Genomic DNA, 17,303 nt, shown 5'->3' with positions numbered 1-17,303 from the left:
AGATCGCGATTTGACAGATTTGCTTGCGATTATAACACCAAATTGCCAAAATTCAATTCTAGATTCCTCAAACCCGGCACAGAAGCTGTGGATGCGTTTACACAGGATTGATCATTAGAATAAAACTGGCTTGTCTCACCTACCACTCTTGTTGGTAGAGTGTTGAGTCATATGAGTGACTGTAAGGCAGTTGATTTTCTAATCGTAACTATGTAGAAGTCCGCATATTTTCAGCCATTACTATGTAGCTATGGTGCGCTTTCAAATTTCTTTGTAAGGGACTGGCTATTTCCGCCCAACAAATCGGATTTGTTCACTAAGGGTAAAGCAAAGAACGTATTGTTCGGTACCAGGGCATTCACGATGTTTGGCGCTTCGTATTGATTTTGCTGGTGACAGTTCTCGCTCTTCTTTGAGTTTTGTACCTTCCCTAGTGGCTATTGTTCGGCTTGCCAGTCAGGTGTACCCTGAGGTGTCGATGGTAATTCAAATCGTGACTCATCGAAGATTGCATTGAAGTTTACGTTTCTTGGCTAAATTTCTATTATGTTTGTTGTTAGTATTCGATATATATTTTGGTTACGGTTAAAGTGTGTATTTTGAAGGAAATTGTGCAGATTTATTTTGTATGCACCCCCGGTGTGCCATGTTCGGATGAAGCCTGTGTACTCCCCTGGTGGTGTTTGGCTGTATTGTAATAACGCGCCTCGGTGGAGCTATACATTAGCGTATTGTTTTGATACTACTATTCGACATTGGAAAAGTATGTCGGAAAAAAATGTCCACCAAAAAATAAACATTTATTTGCCAGCTTCAATAATGACAGGAGATTAAGGTTAGAAGATAAAACAAACGATTATGTTGACAGAAATATCGGAGGTCAAGTATGTTCGTTACATGAGGTCACACAACTCGGGTATTGTGACGGTGAAATTTTGCATATTTGAGCGGTCGAACAAAAAAAATAATTTCTCGAAAACTAAAATATATTTTCACAAAAAAACTACACCATAATTATTAAGACATGTTGGCTACAATATATCAAAGTAGGAGTGAAATCAAATTTTGGGCGACTTGCCAGAATATTTCAAATTTGTGCGATGGATGCTGACATCCTCTCTTGAGTCTTTTAGAAACTTGAAAGAGTTTTTGGAATTTCATAAACATGTAAATCAAAATGCCGTGGAAGTATCATATCAGACGTGAAATTAATTCAAACTGTTTGCTGGCAAAGAAAACTTTGTATCAATAAAGTGGAGTTGAGGTTTGAAAAATATAGGTTTTGACGCTTAACCAAGCTTACCGAATTTCTCGGTTTTCGCATTTTAATGAGATACAATATTTGAATATCGAGAGGGAAATATTTCAGTTTTAATCACAAAGCGCTGGGACTTGGCATCCAAATAGAAAGCAGATGTAGAGCGTGCATCTTTATTCTAATATAAAGTACACATGTATGAGTTTTCACAGTCTAAAGCTTATTTAGTCAACTTAATTTAGACAACTTAAAAAACACGCATGTTCTGGAAGTAAGAGTGAAGAAAGTAATTTTTATTTCTGTCGATGAATAGGTAAGGGAACTTTGAAGAGTATTGTTCAGAGTGGCCACGTTTATTTCAAAACGGAAGTGGAACAATATTAAGTGTATTGTCCAGATTAAAAGGGAAGTTTCCCTTGCTTAGGTGTGATTGACCTGTGAACATTACGCCATATTACTCGAAAACAATAAACTCTTCATTGCCAAGGCATTTAGCATATCAAAGGTTTAAAATTTCCGTGTGGTATGAATAACAAGTCATAACACCTCAACCAGTCCCCAGAGAAATTCGAGTTGCAGTCCTGCAGTTCGTCCACTAATCAAAAAGATAATCAGTTTGTGCGTCTGCCATCATGACACTTCCCGCCCTAACTTGAATTTCAAGATAGGTAAGTGACAGTTTTTTTTCAACTATTACGAAATAAAACAACAACAGACAATATCGATGAAGGTCTAAGAAACTCTAAACTTTATTAGACTTAGCACAATTTCTGATCGCTGCTGTCAGTAACAAGCTTTGACGTTTGGCATTTGAAGTTTGACTGTCATCATCTCACGTACAGAGAATGTAAAAGTTTTAATCCGCTTTTAGCATAAATGAAAATTCAATCTTTTATAGCCTTCAATTTCCCGTTATCATCAAATGCGCAATAATTTGTTTCTTCGTGCTTCTTGTTCATGCCATGCAAGTTCGTAATCCCATTCATTTAGAATATCTTGTAGGAATTTGCGACAGAAAATATTAAGTCTTTGGCAACTTGAAAGAGTTTTGAAATTTCATAAACATGTAAATCAAAATACCGTGAAAGTATCATATCAGACGTGAAATTAAATCAAAATGTTTGCTAGCAAAGAAAACTTTGTGTCAATGAAGCGGAGTTGAGGTTTGGAAAAAATAGGTTTTGACGCTATACCAAGCTTATTGAAGTGAATTTTCTGAAGGACTTTCAGTTCTAAGATGCACATTCATCCTATAGCGTCACAGTCTTCGATTTCTCGGCTTTTGCATTTTAATGAGATACAACATTTGAATCTCGAGAAGGAAATATTTTAGTTTTAATTACAAAGTGCTGGGACTTGGCATTCAAATACATACATACGTTCATATTAACTCCCAACTTGGGCTTTTCGGTTGCAGTGTCTAACTACAACTTTTAAAATACATATAAGTTAAAAAGGAGAAGGAATAATTGGTAAATAAGACATTTTATAACTAGAATCAATTACAAAAGACCTAGGAATATAATTCAAAAATGAAGTTATACTCAACACAAATGTTCACCGCTTAATAGCTTCTGCGCTAAACGACGCCTGAAGATATTTACACTATCCGCAGCTTTCAAATCATTAGAAAAACAGTTCCAAAGTTTGCATCCACGCCATATGAATGAAAGTGGACGACAACGAGGGATGTGTAAAAGATTGCATGATCGCGTAGTCCTAGTGTGAATATGAGAACGAGGTACAAATATATTGGCCAGATATTTTGGGACTCGATCATTAAGACATTTAAATACCATTACAGCATCGTTATGAAGGAGTCTATCCTTAACAGTAAGCCAGTTAAGGGATCTTATACCTTCTAAGAAGTTATCATATTTCCTAAGACCTAACACGATGCGCGCAGCAAAATTCTGTACTAATTGGAGTTTCTTTGCATTGCCTTGAGAAGTGTTAGGCCATACAGTTGAGCAATAGAACAGTTTACTAAAAACGAGAGCGTTCATCAACAATATAAGAGACTTTCTGTCCAGAAGGACAAATAGACAAAAGAAAGCAGATTCAAAGCGTACATCTTTATCCTAATATAAAGTAGAAGTGAGTTTTCACTTTGTCTAAAGATAGTTTAGTCAACTTAATTTAGACAACTCAAAAAACATGTCTGTTCTAGGTGTAAGATTGAAGAAAGTAATTGTCATTTCTATCAAGACTAAGTCAGGGAACTTTGAAGAGCATTGTGTAGGGTTGTCATGTTTATTTCAAAACGGAAGTTGAACGATACTAAGTGTATTGTCCAGATTAAAAGGGAAATTTCCCTTGCTAAGGTGTGTTTAACCCGTAAACATCAAGCCACATTTTTGGAGAACAATTAACTCTTCATTGCAGAGGCATTTTGCATATTAAGGGTTTAAATTTTCCGAGTGGTATGAATAACAAGTCATAACACCTCAACACGTCTCCGGATAAATTTTTAGAAGCAGTCTTGCAGTTCGTCCAATAATCATTGAGGTAATCACTTTGTGCGTCTGCAATCATGATATTTCTCGCTCTTGTTAGACTTGGCACAACAGTTAATTTCTGATCACTGCTGTCACTAACAAGATTTGACGTTTGGCATTTGAAGTTTGACAGTCATCACCCTATGAACAGAGAATGTAAATGTTTTAAGTCGCTTTTAGCATAAATGAAATTGCAACTTTTGTAGCCTTCAATTTCCTGTTATCATCAAATACGCAATAATTTCTTTCTTCGTGCCTCTTGTTCATGCCATGCAAGTTCGTAATCCCATTCATTTATGATATCTTGTAGGAAGCTACAACAGAAATTATTATGTCATTGGCAAGTTGAAAGAGTTTTGAAATTTCATAAACATGCAAAAATCGAAACACCGTGAAAGTATCATATCAGACGTGAAATTAATTCAAACTGTTTGATGGCAAAGAAAACTCTATATCATTAAAGGGGAGTTGAGGTTGGAAAAAAACCAGGTTTTGACGCTAAACTAAGCTCAATGAAGTGAATTATTTGAAGGACTATAAGTTCTAAGATGCACATTCATCTTCTGGCGTCACAGTCTTCGATTTCTCGGTTTCTGCATTTTAATGAGATACAACATTTGAACCTCGAGAGGGAAATATTTTAGTTATAATTACAAAGTGCTGGGACTTGCATCCAAACAGAAGCAGATTCAAAGCGTACATCTTTATTATAATATAAAGAAGGAGGTGAAGTTTCACTTTGTCCCAAGTTAATTTAGTGTGCTTAATTTAGACAACTAAAAAAAACACGCCTCTTCTAGGTGTAAGATTGAACATTGTAATTATTTCTGTCAAGACTGAGTCAGGTAATTTTGACGAGCATTGTTGTGGGTGGCCATGCTGAGTGTATTGTCCAGATTAAAAGAGAAATTTCCCTTGCTAAGGTGTGTTAGATCTGTAAAACAACACGCCTCATTTCTTGAGAACAATTAACTCTTCATTGCAGAGGCATTTTGCATATTAAGGGTTTAAATTTGCCGTGTGGTATGAATAACAAGTCATAACACGTCAACCACTCTCCGGGTAAATTTCGTGTTGCAGTCTTGCAGTTCGTCCAATAATCATTACGATAATCAGTTTGTGCGTCTGCCATCATAGTTATATTTCTCGCTGTTACTTGAATTTTAAGGTAGGTAAATAACAGCTAGTTTTTTTTCAACTATTAACGAAGTAAAACAACAACAGACAACATCGATGAAGGTCTAAGAAACTCTAAAACTTTGTTAGACTTGGCACAACAATCAATTTCTGATCACTGCTGTCACTAACAAGATTTGACGTTTGGCATTTGACGTTTGACAGTCATCATCTTAGGAACAGAGAATGTAAACGTTTTAAGCCGCTTTTAGCATGGATGAAAATGCAACCTTTTTTTGCATTCAGTTTGAATTCCTGTTATCATCAAATACGCAATAATTTGTTTCTTCGCGCCTCTTATTCATGCCATGCAAGTTCGTAATCCCATTCATTTATGATATCTTGTAGGAAGCTATAACAGTAATTATAATGTCTTTGGCAAATTGACAGAGTTTTGATATTTCATAAACATGAAAATCAAAATACCGTGAAAGTATCATATCAGAGGTGAAATTAATTGAAACTGTTTGCTGGGAAAGAAAACTCTGTATCGATAAAGTGGAGTTGGGATTTGAAAAAACTACGTTTTACGCTATACCAAGCTTATTGAAGTGAATTATTTGAAGGACTTTAAGTTCTAAAATGCACATTCCTCTTATAGCGTCACAGTCTTTGATTTCTCGGTTTCCGCATGTTGACGATCATGAGTTACAAGATTTGAGCCTCGAAAGGGAAATATTTAAGTTTTTATTACAATTGGTGGGACTTAGCATCCAAACAGAAAATAGATTCAAAGCGTACATCTTTATTCTAATGTAAAGTAGAGATCAGGTTAACTTAATTTAAACTACTCAAAAAAGGACACCTGTTCTAGATGTAAGAATGAAGATTATAATTGTTATTTCTGTCAAGACTAAGTCAGGGAATTTTGAAGAGCATTGTTCAGGGCAGCCATGCTGAGTGTATTGTCCAGATTAAAAAGGAAGTTTTTCTTGCTAAGTTGTGTTTGACCTATAAAACATCACGCCAAATTTCTCGAGAACAATGAACTCTTTACTGCATAGGCGTTTAGCATGTAAGAATTTAAAAATTCCTTGTAGTAAGAATAACAAGTCATAACACCTCAACCAGTCTCCGGATAAATTTCGAGTTGCAGTCTTGCAGTTCGTCCAATAATCATTAAGATAATCAGTTTGTGCGTCTGCCATCATGATGTTTCTCGCTCTAACTTGAATTTCAAGGTAGGTGAGCGACAGTTTTTTTCAATTATTAACGAAATAAAACGACAGACAGTATCGATAAAGGTCTAAGAAACTTTAAACTTCGTAAGATGTGGTACATTACTCATTTTCTGATCACTTCTGTCTTTAACAAGATTTTACGTTTAGTAGTCATCATCTTACGTACAGAGAATGCAAAGCTTTTCCCTTGCTGCAGTAAAATTTCAATTTTAATCCATCCGTTATGTTACTCACCGTAACTGACAAAAACAATGGTTAATAGAAAAAAGACAAGGACCTTCCATGTCGTCTCTTGTCTAGCTAAGGCATGTTTCTGTAGTGGTGGGATCACGCGGTCATCTTTTCGTGCCTTTTGGCAACAGAAAAATGCAAGTTGCCGAGTCCTGTCGAAGATGAAGATGTAGCGAATGTAAGTCAAATTTTTTGTCGAATATGAATCATATTATTCATGTTTTCGCGGAAACATCGTACCACGGCGAGCTTACGAATTTAAAATGTTTACATCGTTATTCGACTTTGAAACGCGGCGAGGGTTCATTCGTCGCATTATTGGAAAAATGGGAAAACTTGCGTTTTAGAAAACGCTCCATAAACTCGCCGATGCGCAATTTCTTTCTTAAAAGCAGAAACTAGAAAGCAGTTTCAAAGAAAATGGAAAAAATAGGTCACCTTTCAGGTATTGTCACAAATTAGACAAATGACAAGAATTCTCAGAAATACCAAAACCACATGTCTCTGTCAAGCTGTAGTTCTTGGAAATCGTCTTCTGCATTTGTTATTTTGGGTTTCAGGTTTTAAGTTAATAATCCAATTTCTAACTTCGTCGCCCAAGCGAGCATTTTGTTTCCTTATCACGGTAGAATTGCAATACGGCATAATAAGGCGACGTTGAACTCAGTTAAGCTGGTAAACGTTATATCAAATCTTGCATTAAATCTGCAACATAAAACATAACATCGTTCTGTGCAACTATATTTCTAAACGACGAAATGAAAATTGGGCAAATTTACTTCGGTTATAAACGAAGCATTTTCAGTCTGACAGCCTGGCACAAGTTACTGGTTCTGTCACTTTGATCTAAGAATAGTGGTGATTTGCGTTCTCGAAGATAGCGTGTAAAACGACATAGGGTAAAATATGGACTGGACCACTAGACCCTTGGACTATTTTTGGACTATTTTTTTAATCATTTTTTGGACCATTTGTTGAGCTTTTTCTGGACCATTTTTTAGACCATTTTATAGGTGGTTAGTACCTAGGGAGGGGTGGGATGCAGTCTATCAGTACTCAAGGAGGGATGGTAGCCAGACTGTTGTTACTGAGGGAGGGGTAAAGGAGGAACTATCAATATGCAGGGAGGGTGGGAGGTTGATGTATTAGTAACTACCACCGATTTATGGAGTGTTTATCGCATCATACATATTATTTTAAGCGGTTTTTCGACTTACTATTTGTATGTCAAAATCTTGGCGCTGGGTAGCGTTTCTTTGATTTTTTGTCATGCGAATGCGAAACTGGCACGAAACACTGGACTATAATTGTCATTGAAAATATCTCCAATTCCTGTCTTCGATCCTCCGCTGTTAAGTCATGCGTGTTCCCGTTAAGCCGACTTGTACCAGTGCTAAATGATACTCACAGGCTAACATGAATCATCTTTCAGTTGCCTCACGTTTCCCTTTTTGTGTGTGACGAAAAAAGCGAAGAAAAAGAATGATGTCTTTATAAATGGTTTCACAACACGGGGTTTAATCCAGCAGTCAGTGAAACTCTCCTAACATATCCAAGCTCCAGACAATAAAATTTCCCGAACAGAATCAGTCACATTTACTGGTTTCTACGTTTTGCGGAAGGTAAATATCGGCAAGAAACAGTAGCCACCAGAGTTCCACTTCGCAGGTTTCGTAGGTTTTTACGCAAGAAGTGATTCGCAGCGGCCCAGGTAAATTGGAAAACAAACCGAGGAGAGTCGCGAGGAATACCTGGTCGCGATTTCCGGTGTCGGTGATTAACTTCTTGTTTGCGAAACAGATGAGTAGTACCTCTTATTTATTTCAGAATGATAATATACATGATTGAAACACAATATATATCTTACTATACGGCTTTTATCTCAAATAATCGGTATGTACACGCATTTGAATCCAATGAATCCATGAAATAGGGCAATAAATATTTTTATTTCATTATTAATTCATTTATTTTTACTATTCGCCACTATTCGTCGCTATTCGTCACTATTCGTCACTATTCGTCACTATTCGTCACTATTCGTCTCTATTCGTCGCTATTCGTCGCTATTCGCGACTATTTGCACTATTTGGTCACTATTCGTCACTATTCGCGACTATTCGCACTATTCGGGTTATACTGCAAGTACAGCAGTGTTTTTGCTGAGTTAAGGGTTAAAAATGGTTCGATAAATGGTCCAAAAAATAGTCCAAAAAATCGTCCAATCCATATTTTACCCTAAAAAAAGTCGTTCCTACTCTATCAGGTGTTAATTTTATAGCACTCGCCGAACGCTTATTTCTGCTTGGTTGAAAGATGCCAAAAAAAAAACAAAACAAAACAAAACAGACTAGACAAGTCAAAAAACACGTCTGTTCGATGTAAGATTGAAGAAAGCAATTGTTATTTATGTCTAAAACTATGTCAGGGAATTTTGAAGAGCATTTTTCAGCCATGTTTATTTCGAAACGGAAATTGAACAATACTAACTGTATTATCCAGATTAAAAGGGAAATTTCCCTTGCCAAGAGGTGTTTGACCCGTAAACGTCATTCAACATTTCTGGAGAACAATGAACTCAACATTGCATCGACATTTTGCATTTTAAGGGTTAAAATTTCCGTGTGGTATGAATAACAAATCATAACACCTCAACTAGTCTCCGAATAAATTTTGAGTTACAGTCTTGCAGTTCGTCCAATAATCATTAAGATAATCAGTTTGTACGTCTACCATCATAATATTTCTCGCTCTAACTTGAATTTCAAGGTACGTAAGTAACAGTTTTTTCAACTATGAAAGGAATGAAACAACAACAGACAACATCTATTGAGGTCTATGAAACTCCAAACTTTGTTAGACTTTGCATAACACCCGATTTCTGATCACTGCTGTCAGTAACTAGATTTGACGTTTGCCATTTGACGTTTGGCAGTCATCATCTAACGTACAGTGAAAGTAAAAGTTTTAAGCCGCTTTTACGATAAATAATACGCATTCTTTTGTACCCTTCAATTTCCTATCATCATCAAATGGGCAATAATTTGTTTCTTGGTGCTTCTTGTTCATGCCACGCAAGTTCGTAATCCCATTCATTAAGGATATATTGTAGAAAGTTGCAACAGAAAATATTAAGTCTTTGGCAACTTGAAGGAGTTGTGAAAGTTCTTAAGCATGTAAATCAAAATACCGTGAAAGTATCATATCAGACGTGAAATTAATTCAAAATTTTTGCTGGCAAAGAAAATTCTGCGTATCAATAAAATGGAGTTGAGGTTTGCAAAAACAATGTTTTGACGCTATACCAAGCTTATTGAAGTGAAATTTGTGAAGGACCTTAAGTTATAAGATGTTCATTTATCATATGGTGTCACAGTCTTCGATTTTTCGGTTTCTGCATTTTAATGAGACACAATATTTGAACCTCGAGAGGGAAATATTTTGGTTTTAATTACAAAGTGCCAGGCTTTGCCTTCCAAAAGGAAAGCAGATTCAAAGCGTACATCTTTAATCTAATATATATAACGCAGAGATGAGGTTTTTACTTTGTCTCAAGTTAATTTAGTTGCGTAGCCACGTTCCGTATCCATGCCGTCATGTACAATTGATAGAGCCTGTTCGCATGTGCAATAAAGTATTTATTTAAACGAGAATAACATGACCAAAGAACTTTTTTCCTTTTCCCCCCACATGCATCAACCAACAGTTTTCCCAAAATTTTGGTCGAGGATAGCTATCTCCAGAGCTCACGCCGAGTATGACTCTACAGCCCTTTACGGACAAGCAGCTGAATTATTTCAAATTTGCCTCCATTGTATTGAATGAGTTCGCCATTGCTTTGCGTCAGACGTTCAAATCCATGTGGGACAACATATTTGGACATCGGCCCGGGTATCATCTGTGGGATAACTCCACGCTAGTAAGAAATTTGTTTCTCGCTGAAGAAGGTGGAAAAACCAAAGTTCCTACACACATCTCCTATGAAGAATGGGATTGTACCGCCCTGTTCCAGGCCACCATCTATGCAAGGTCCTTCGCGACGCCAGATAGCAAAGGTCATTACAATACACTTGGTGAACTGTACGTTAAGCACCATAAAGTACCTCTTGGAAAGTTCCATCCATCTGTTGTGAGTCCAAGTGGAAATACAGCCGAAACCTTCGCTCTCGCGATTGATCAGCTTCGACTTTTACGAAACTCCCTTTGTCACTCAGACAAGTCAGAGATTGATAAACCAACCTTTGACCAATACGTGCAGCTTGCTAAAGAAGCATTCAGAGCTCTTGGTATCATAACAGATCCAATTGACGCCATCGGTGGACTGACAGAGTCTGACTTTCCCACTAAAGAAGTTCGCAAATTGGAGGAAACTCTTAGACAGGAGACCAGATCATATATCAAGTGTCTCGAAGAAGTAAGATCAGGTGTCGCTTCGTTGGAGGGAAAAATTGATAATTTGAAACGTAAGATGGATCAAGATCAAACAGGTATAAATTGATTACAAGCTTTACAGAATTTTTAGATAAACAACAATTTTAAGATGCTATATGGCACAGTCCTATAAGCACTACTTTGGCGGGAAGAAACAAAAGAAAAAACAGCGTTTTTACTCTGTATTTTAGTGGTAATACTTCAACAGGGTTACTTCCAGGTTTCGCAAAAATGCTTTGTACATATCTTGAAAATCCTCTCTTCTTCCCTGGGATGATATTGTACTATAATAAGAGTACCACCTTGAACAATTTCTTATCTTTTATTTCAGTACAATTTGTGCAAGAAGTAAACCGCACCCACTATATTTACCGGCATCGTGACTCTTGTGCAATGTTGTTAAGATTACAACTTCACGGAAAAAGCAAGAATCTCATGATTAAAGCTCTATCCATAAGACTTGATTTTCTAGATCTTTAATGGTACTGTAAAATGTACCCTTTTTCATGATCCTTATATTAATTTGCTCTTCAATCTACCGACATGAGCTCTTTCATGATTGCATCAATTTGTTTCTTTTCAGATTCACAGCCATTTCTTCCACCATCAAATCTTCCTTCAAAGGTTCCACACTTCACTGGCCGTCAGAGAGAATGTCAAGACATCAGCAGTCACTTAACTTCCAAAAGTTCCCGGATCGTGTCCATATGGGGCTCGCCTGGTTTTGGTAAGACTTCTGTGGCAACTGAAGTCGGACATCAACTCCAAAGTGGAGGACTTCCCGTATACTTCTTCTCCATGCGAGGGCTTCTTTCAAAAGCCGATCTGACTACGCAGCTTCTGAGCTTCTTAAGAAGACACTCCACAAAAGACCAAATGCGTCAGCCGATGCCCATAGAAGAAGAACTTTCTCACTTTCTCGGCGACATTTCAGGTGAATTTGTGATGATTCTTGACAATGCCGATGATTTACTCGATAGTGGAGCACCGAATGTGAAGGAAGATTTTATAAACCTTCTGGAAGTCATTCTTAGTCAATTCAAAAATTTAACATTTCTTCTTACAACAAGAGAATCTCTTGAATTTATGAATGTGCATTTTGAAGGCCATCAAGCAGTAAGAATAGGGCCATTACAGGAGTCCTTCTCTCAAACGTTAGTCGGCCAATTACTTCCAAGAGCGACCGCGTCTGACTGCTCGAATATTGCAAAAATATGCGGGTTCGTACCTTTGGCCATGAAACTGTTGTGTTCCGCCATTACTGAAGATAATGCTCAGCCGAGTCAATTTTTAGATAGCCTCAAGGAATCTGTAGAAAGTAACATTTTCGAGCTGTTGGACAATCCAGATTATCCAAGCTATCTGCGATTGAAGCTCCTATTTAAATCTTCTTATCAGAGACTCTCTTTATCCGAGAAAGAAGCGCTGGTATCACTTAGTGTTCTTTCTGGAGATTTTCACCACTCGGTTGCTGCAGCCGTCATGGGTGTAAAAACAACTCCGGAGACCAAGAAAATCTTGCATAGGCTTCGGAGAAAGTCTTTCCTCGACTCTAGCTCCAAACCTGAGTCATTTTCGATGCATAAGTTGGTTCTGTCGTTTGCAAGAGAAAGAGGTCAGGATGAAATGCAAGAAACCATGCTGAACTCCAAAGCACGTTTGTCTGAATTTTACGTCTCTCTTTTCGAGAAGCTAAATAAACAGTTTTTGACAGGACAATCCATGCAAGCATTTATTGACTTCTATGAAGAGAAGCAGAATATTGTTCGAAGTCTTATGGAGAGCTGTTCCGATCCTGAGACATGTGACGTTGCATTTGGTGTCCTGACAAAAGCAGAAATCTTTCTAGACTCCCTTTTCTGGTGCGAGGAAAAAGTCTTTAACAAAATTTACGATCACGCAACCAAAGAAGCTCAGAAGTTTAAAAAGGGCGCGTTCTACAGTCAGTTGCTGGTGTCCTTAGCATTCTTTGAAGTGACTTGGGGGATAAATGGAAGATCGATGACGCTGCTCTCTAAAGCCGAAGGCCCTTCTTTGTCGGTACATGATAAAATAAAAATCCTGTGTTATAGAGGCATCTGTCAACTGGTTTCAGGCAAAATAGACGACGGAGCTCAGAACTTGCAAGAAGCTCTTTGCTTGATGAGTGACAGCCCGGAACAGCGAATTCTCAGCGTAACTGCACTGCAAATTCTTGTTACTTACTTTCTTTTCAATAAAAAGAAAGCAACTTCACTAGAGTTTTACACCAAAGCTTTACATGAATGCAAAGCATTAGGAGACACAAGCCTTATTGTTATTCCTCCGGTGAATAACAAAGATTTGACAATGATCGAAGCAGATATGCCGGAACCAGATGTTATAACCACTCAACCACTTAGATTAGAAACTATTTGCATTGTCAGCAAAGCAACAGAAATGTTCTCTGATTACGAAGCAAAGCAAGCAATAAGCAAATCTGTGCTAAGGATGTCAAATCAATCAAAAACACAGATCCTCCCACATTCCATTGGTTCATGGACCTTCCAGCGCAACATCAATTCGACACTTCAAAATGTACTGAATAATCTCGAGGAGGCATCAAAGTTGTGCGACACACGGATCAGTTATCATAAAAAGACCTTAAAACAAGGTGGAAAAGTTAACGCGGGAGATAAAGTTAGACCCAACAGAAATCTTGATTTAAATTTGCATCAAGAAGAATTATATAAAGGCTATATGGACCAAGGCGACACTCTTCTTCAGGTGCAAAACTATCCTAGAGCCATTCAGTCCTTTGAATATGCCTTAAACATCGCAAGAGGACTCTTCAAGGAAGAACACCCAGACACAGCCGAAAGTTACTTTTTTATCGGAGTAACACAACATGCTTTAGGAAATTTCTCGTCAGCACTTCAGTCCCATCAGCGTGCTCTTGACATAAGAGTTAAACTCTTCGGCGAAGAACACCCAGACACAGCCAAAAGTTACTTTTCTCTCGGAGTAACACAACATGCTTTAGGCAATTTCTCGTCAGCACTTCAGTCCAAACAGCGTGCTCTTGACATAAGAGTTAAACTCTTCGGGGAAGAACACCCAGACACAGCCCAAAATTACTTTTCTATCGGAGTAACACAACATACTTTAGGAAATTTCTCGTCAGCACTTCATTCCCATCAGCGTGCTCTTGACATAAGAGTTAAACTCTTCGGCGAAGAACACCGAGACACAGCCGAAAGTTACTTTTCTATCGGAGTAACACAACATGCTTTAGGAAATTTCTCGTCAGCACTTCAGTCCCATCAGCGTGCTCTTGACATAAGAGTTAAACTCTTCGGGGAAGAACACCGAGACACAGCCGAAAGTTACTTTTCTATCGGAGTAACACAACATGCTTTAGGCAATTTCTCGTCAGCACTTCAGTCCAAACAGCGTGCTCTTGACATAAGAGTTAAACTCTTCGGCGAAGAACATCCAGACACAGCCAAAAGTTACTTTAATCTCGGAGTAACACAACATGCTTTAGGAAATTTCTCGTCAGCACTTCAGTCCAAACAGCGTGCTCTTGACATAAGAGTTAAACTCTTCGGCGAAGAATACCCAGACACAGCGGAAAGTTACTTTTCTATCGGAGTAACACAACATGCTTTAGGCAATTTCTCGTCAGCACTTCAGTCCTATCAGCGTGCTCTTGACATAAGAGTTAAACTCTTCGGCGAAGAATACCCAGACACAGCGGAAAGTTACTTTTCTATCGGAGTAACACAACATGCTTTAGGCAATTTCTCGTCAGCACTTCAGTCCCAACAGCGTGCTCTCGACATAAGAGTTAAACTCTTCGGCGAAGAACATCCAGACACAGCCAAAAGTTACTTTAATCTCGGAGTAACACAACATGCTTTAGGAAATTTCTCGTCAGCACTTCAGTCCCAACAGCGTGCTCTTGACATAAGAGTTAAACTCTTCGGCGAAGAATACCCAGACACAGCGGAAAGTTACTTTTCTATCGGAGTAACACAACATGCTTTAGGCAATTTCTCGTCAGCACTTCAGTCCCAACAGCGTGCTCTCGACATAAGAGTTAAACTCTTCGGCGAAGAACATCCAGACACAGCCAAAAGTTACTTTTCTATCGGAGTAACACAACATGCTTTAGGAAATTTCTCGTCAGCACTTCAGTCCCAACAGCGTGTTCTTGACATAAGAGTTAAACTCTTTGGGGAAGAACACCGAGACACAGCCAAAAGTTACTTTTCTATCGGAGTAACACAACATGCTTTAGGCAATTTCTCGTCAGCACTTCAGTCCAAACAGCGTGCTCTTGACATAAGAGTTAAACTCTTCGGGGAAGAACACCCAGACACAGCCAAAAGTTACTTTTCTATCGGAGTAACACAGCATGCTTTAGAAAATTTCTCGTCAGCACTTCAGTCCAAACAGCGCGCTCTTGACATAAGAGTTAAACTCTTCGGCGAAGAACACCCAGACACAGCGGAAAGTTACTTTTCTATCGGAGTAACACAACATGCTTTAGGCAATTTCTCGTCAGCACTTCAGTCCCAACAGCGTGCTCTCGACATAAGAGTTAAACTCTTCGGCGAAGAACATCCAGACACAGCCAAAAGTTACTTTAATCTCGGAGTAACACAACATGCTTTAGGAAATTTCTAGTCAGCACTTCAGTCCCAACAGCGTGCTCTTGACATAAGAGTTAAACTCTTCGGCGAAGAATACCCAGACACAGCGGAAAGTTACTTTTCTATCGGAGTAACACAACATGCTTTAGGCAATTTCTCGTCAGCACTTCAGTCCCAACAGCGTGCTCTCGACATAAGAGTTAAACTCTTCGGCGAAGAACATCCAGACACAGCCAAAAGTTACTTTTCTATCGGAGTAACACAACATGCTTTAGGAAATTTCTCGTCAGCACTTCAGTCCAAACAGCGTGCTCTTGACATAAGAGTTAAACTCTTCGGCGAAGAACACCCAGACACAGCCGAAAGTTACTTTAATCTCGGAGTAACACAACATGCTTTAGGAAATTTCTCGTCAGCACTTCAGTCCCAACAGCGTGTTCTTGACATAAGAGTTAAACTCTTCGGGGAAGAACACCGAGACACAGCCAAAAGTTACTTTTCTATCGGAGTAACACAACATGCTTTAGGCAATTTCTCGTCAGCACTTCAGTCCAAACAGCGTGCTCTTGACATAAGAGTTAAACTCTTCGGGGAAGAACACCCAGACACAGCCAAAAGTTACTTTTCTATCGGAGTAACACAGCATGCTTTAGGAAATTTCTCGTCAGCACTTCAGTCCAAACAGCGCGCTCTTGACATAAGAGTTAAACTCTTCGGCGAAGAACACCCAGACACAGCGGAAAGTTACTTTTCTATCGGAGTAACACAACATGCTTTAGGAAATTTCACGTCAGCACTTTAGTTCAAATAGCGTGTTCCAGATATAAGAGTTAAACTCTTCGGGGGAGAACACCGAGACAGCCAAAAGTTACTTTAATCTCGGAGTAACACAACATGCTTTAGGCAATTTCTAGTCAGCACTTCAGTCCAAACAGCGTGCTCTTGACATAAGAGTTAAACTCTTTGGCGAAGAACACCCAGACACAGCCAAAAGTTAACTTTTTAGGAGTTTGCTAGGATTATAGTGAAACTAGCACCCCAACGATTCTCTTTCCCAAAGGACACCCGCGAAGGTGGGAAGTAACCTTAACAACTCAGTTGATAAAACCAAATTATCTTGCTATACTCTCCCACTGACGCAGCACCACAGTTTCTTTAGAAACTCACTCCCTTTAATAATAAAACCCAGTTGAAGGACTCTTTCCCTTTTAAGCTGTGTAGAAGAGTAAACCCCGGTCACTCTGGGAAGAAAAGTGACTCGGATTTGCAGAAAATTAAACGATTTTGGGAAAACTCGAAGGAACCATTTAGTCTTGTTTTTTTTCTTTAGGCAGGACCTAAAGCTTAAAGAAACCAAGCCACGCATCGTAAATCAGCATAGCGTTGTTTACTGTTTTAAATGTGATTTGTGTGATTCAAATTACGTCGGATATACGACGCGCCATTTGTTTCAACGCATTACTGATCATCGATACTCTGCCATTGGTCGCCACCTGAGAGATGCCCATGGGAACATTGACTTACTCAATGAGAGCCAGTTTAGAATGCTTAAAAAATGTGGCACGAAATGGGATTGTCTTGTTTATGAAATGTTGTACATAAGAACAATAAGGCCCAATTTAAACACCCATTGCGATTCCATTAGGGCCAAACTCTTTGTTTAACTTTTAACGCTTTGTAATTTATTCACCGCTTCATTATATATATACTCGATTTTATTATTCTAGTTCACTTGATAATGACGTTCTGGAAACGTCGAAACGTCGTGTTATGTTTTATAATATTTTATCGCAGATTTTTATTGTCTTTTTTTTTTCTTTAACTAAAATAAAAGATTTTTAACTTCATCTCAATGTTTCTTTTCAGAAACTTCATTAAAAAACACTTCTTGTCTTAATCTGAGTTCACTCGA

General features: G+C 38.3%; 1 pseudogene; it reads left to right on the top strand.

The window, feature by feature from the left end:
* Nucleotides 1–1,790: 1,790 nt before the first annotated feature.
* Nucleotides 1,791–16,690, top strand: LOC136276858 (uncharacterized; annotated as a pseudogene).
* Nucleotides 16,691–17,303: the final 613 nt, after the last annotated feature.

This window comes from Pocillopora verrucosa, chromosome 12, assembly GCF_036669915.1.
Source record: "Pocillopora verrucosa isolate sample1 chromosome 12, ASM3666991v2, whole genome shotgun sequence".
NCBI classification, from domain to species: Eukaryota; Metazoa; Cnidaria; class Anthozoa; order Scleractinia; family Pocilloporidae; genus Pocillopora; species Pocillopora verrucosa.
The sequence above is the reverse complement of the archived record's forward strand: the minus strand, read 5'-3'. Positions and strand labels throughout refer to the sequence as shown.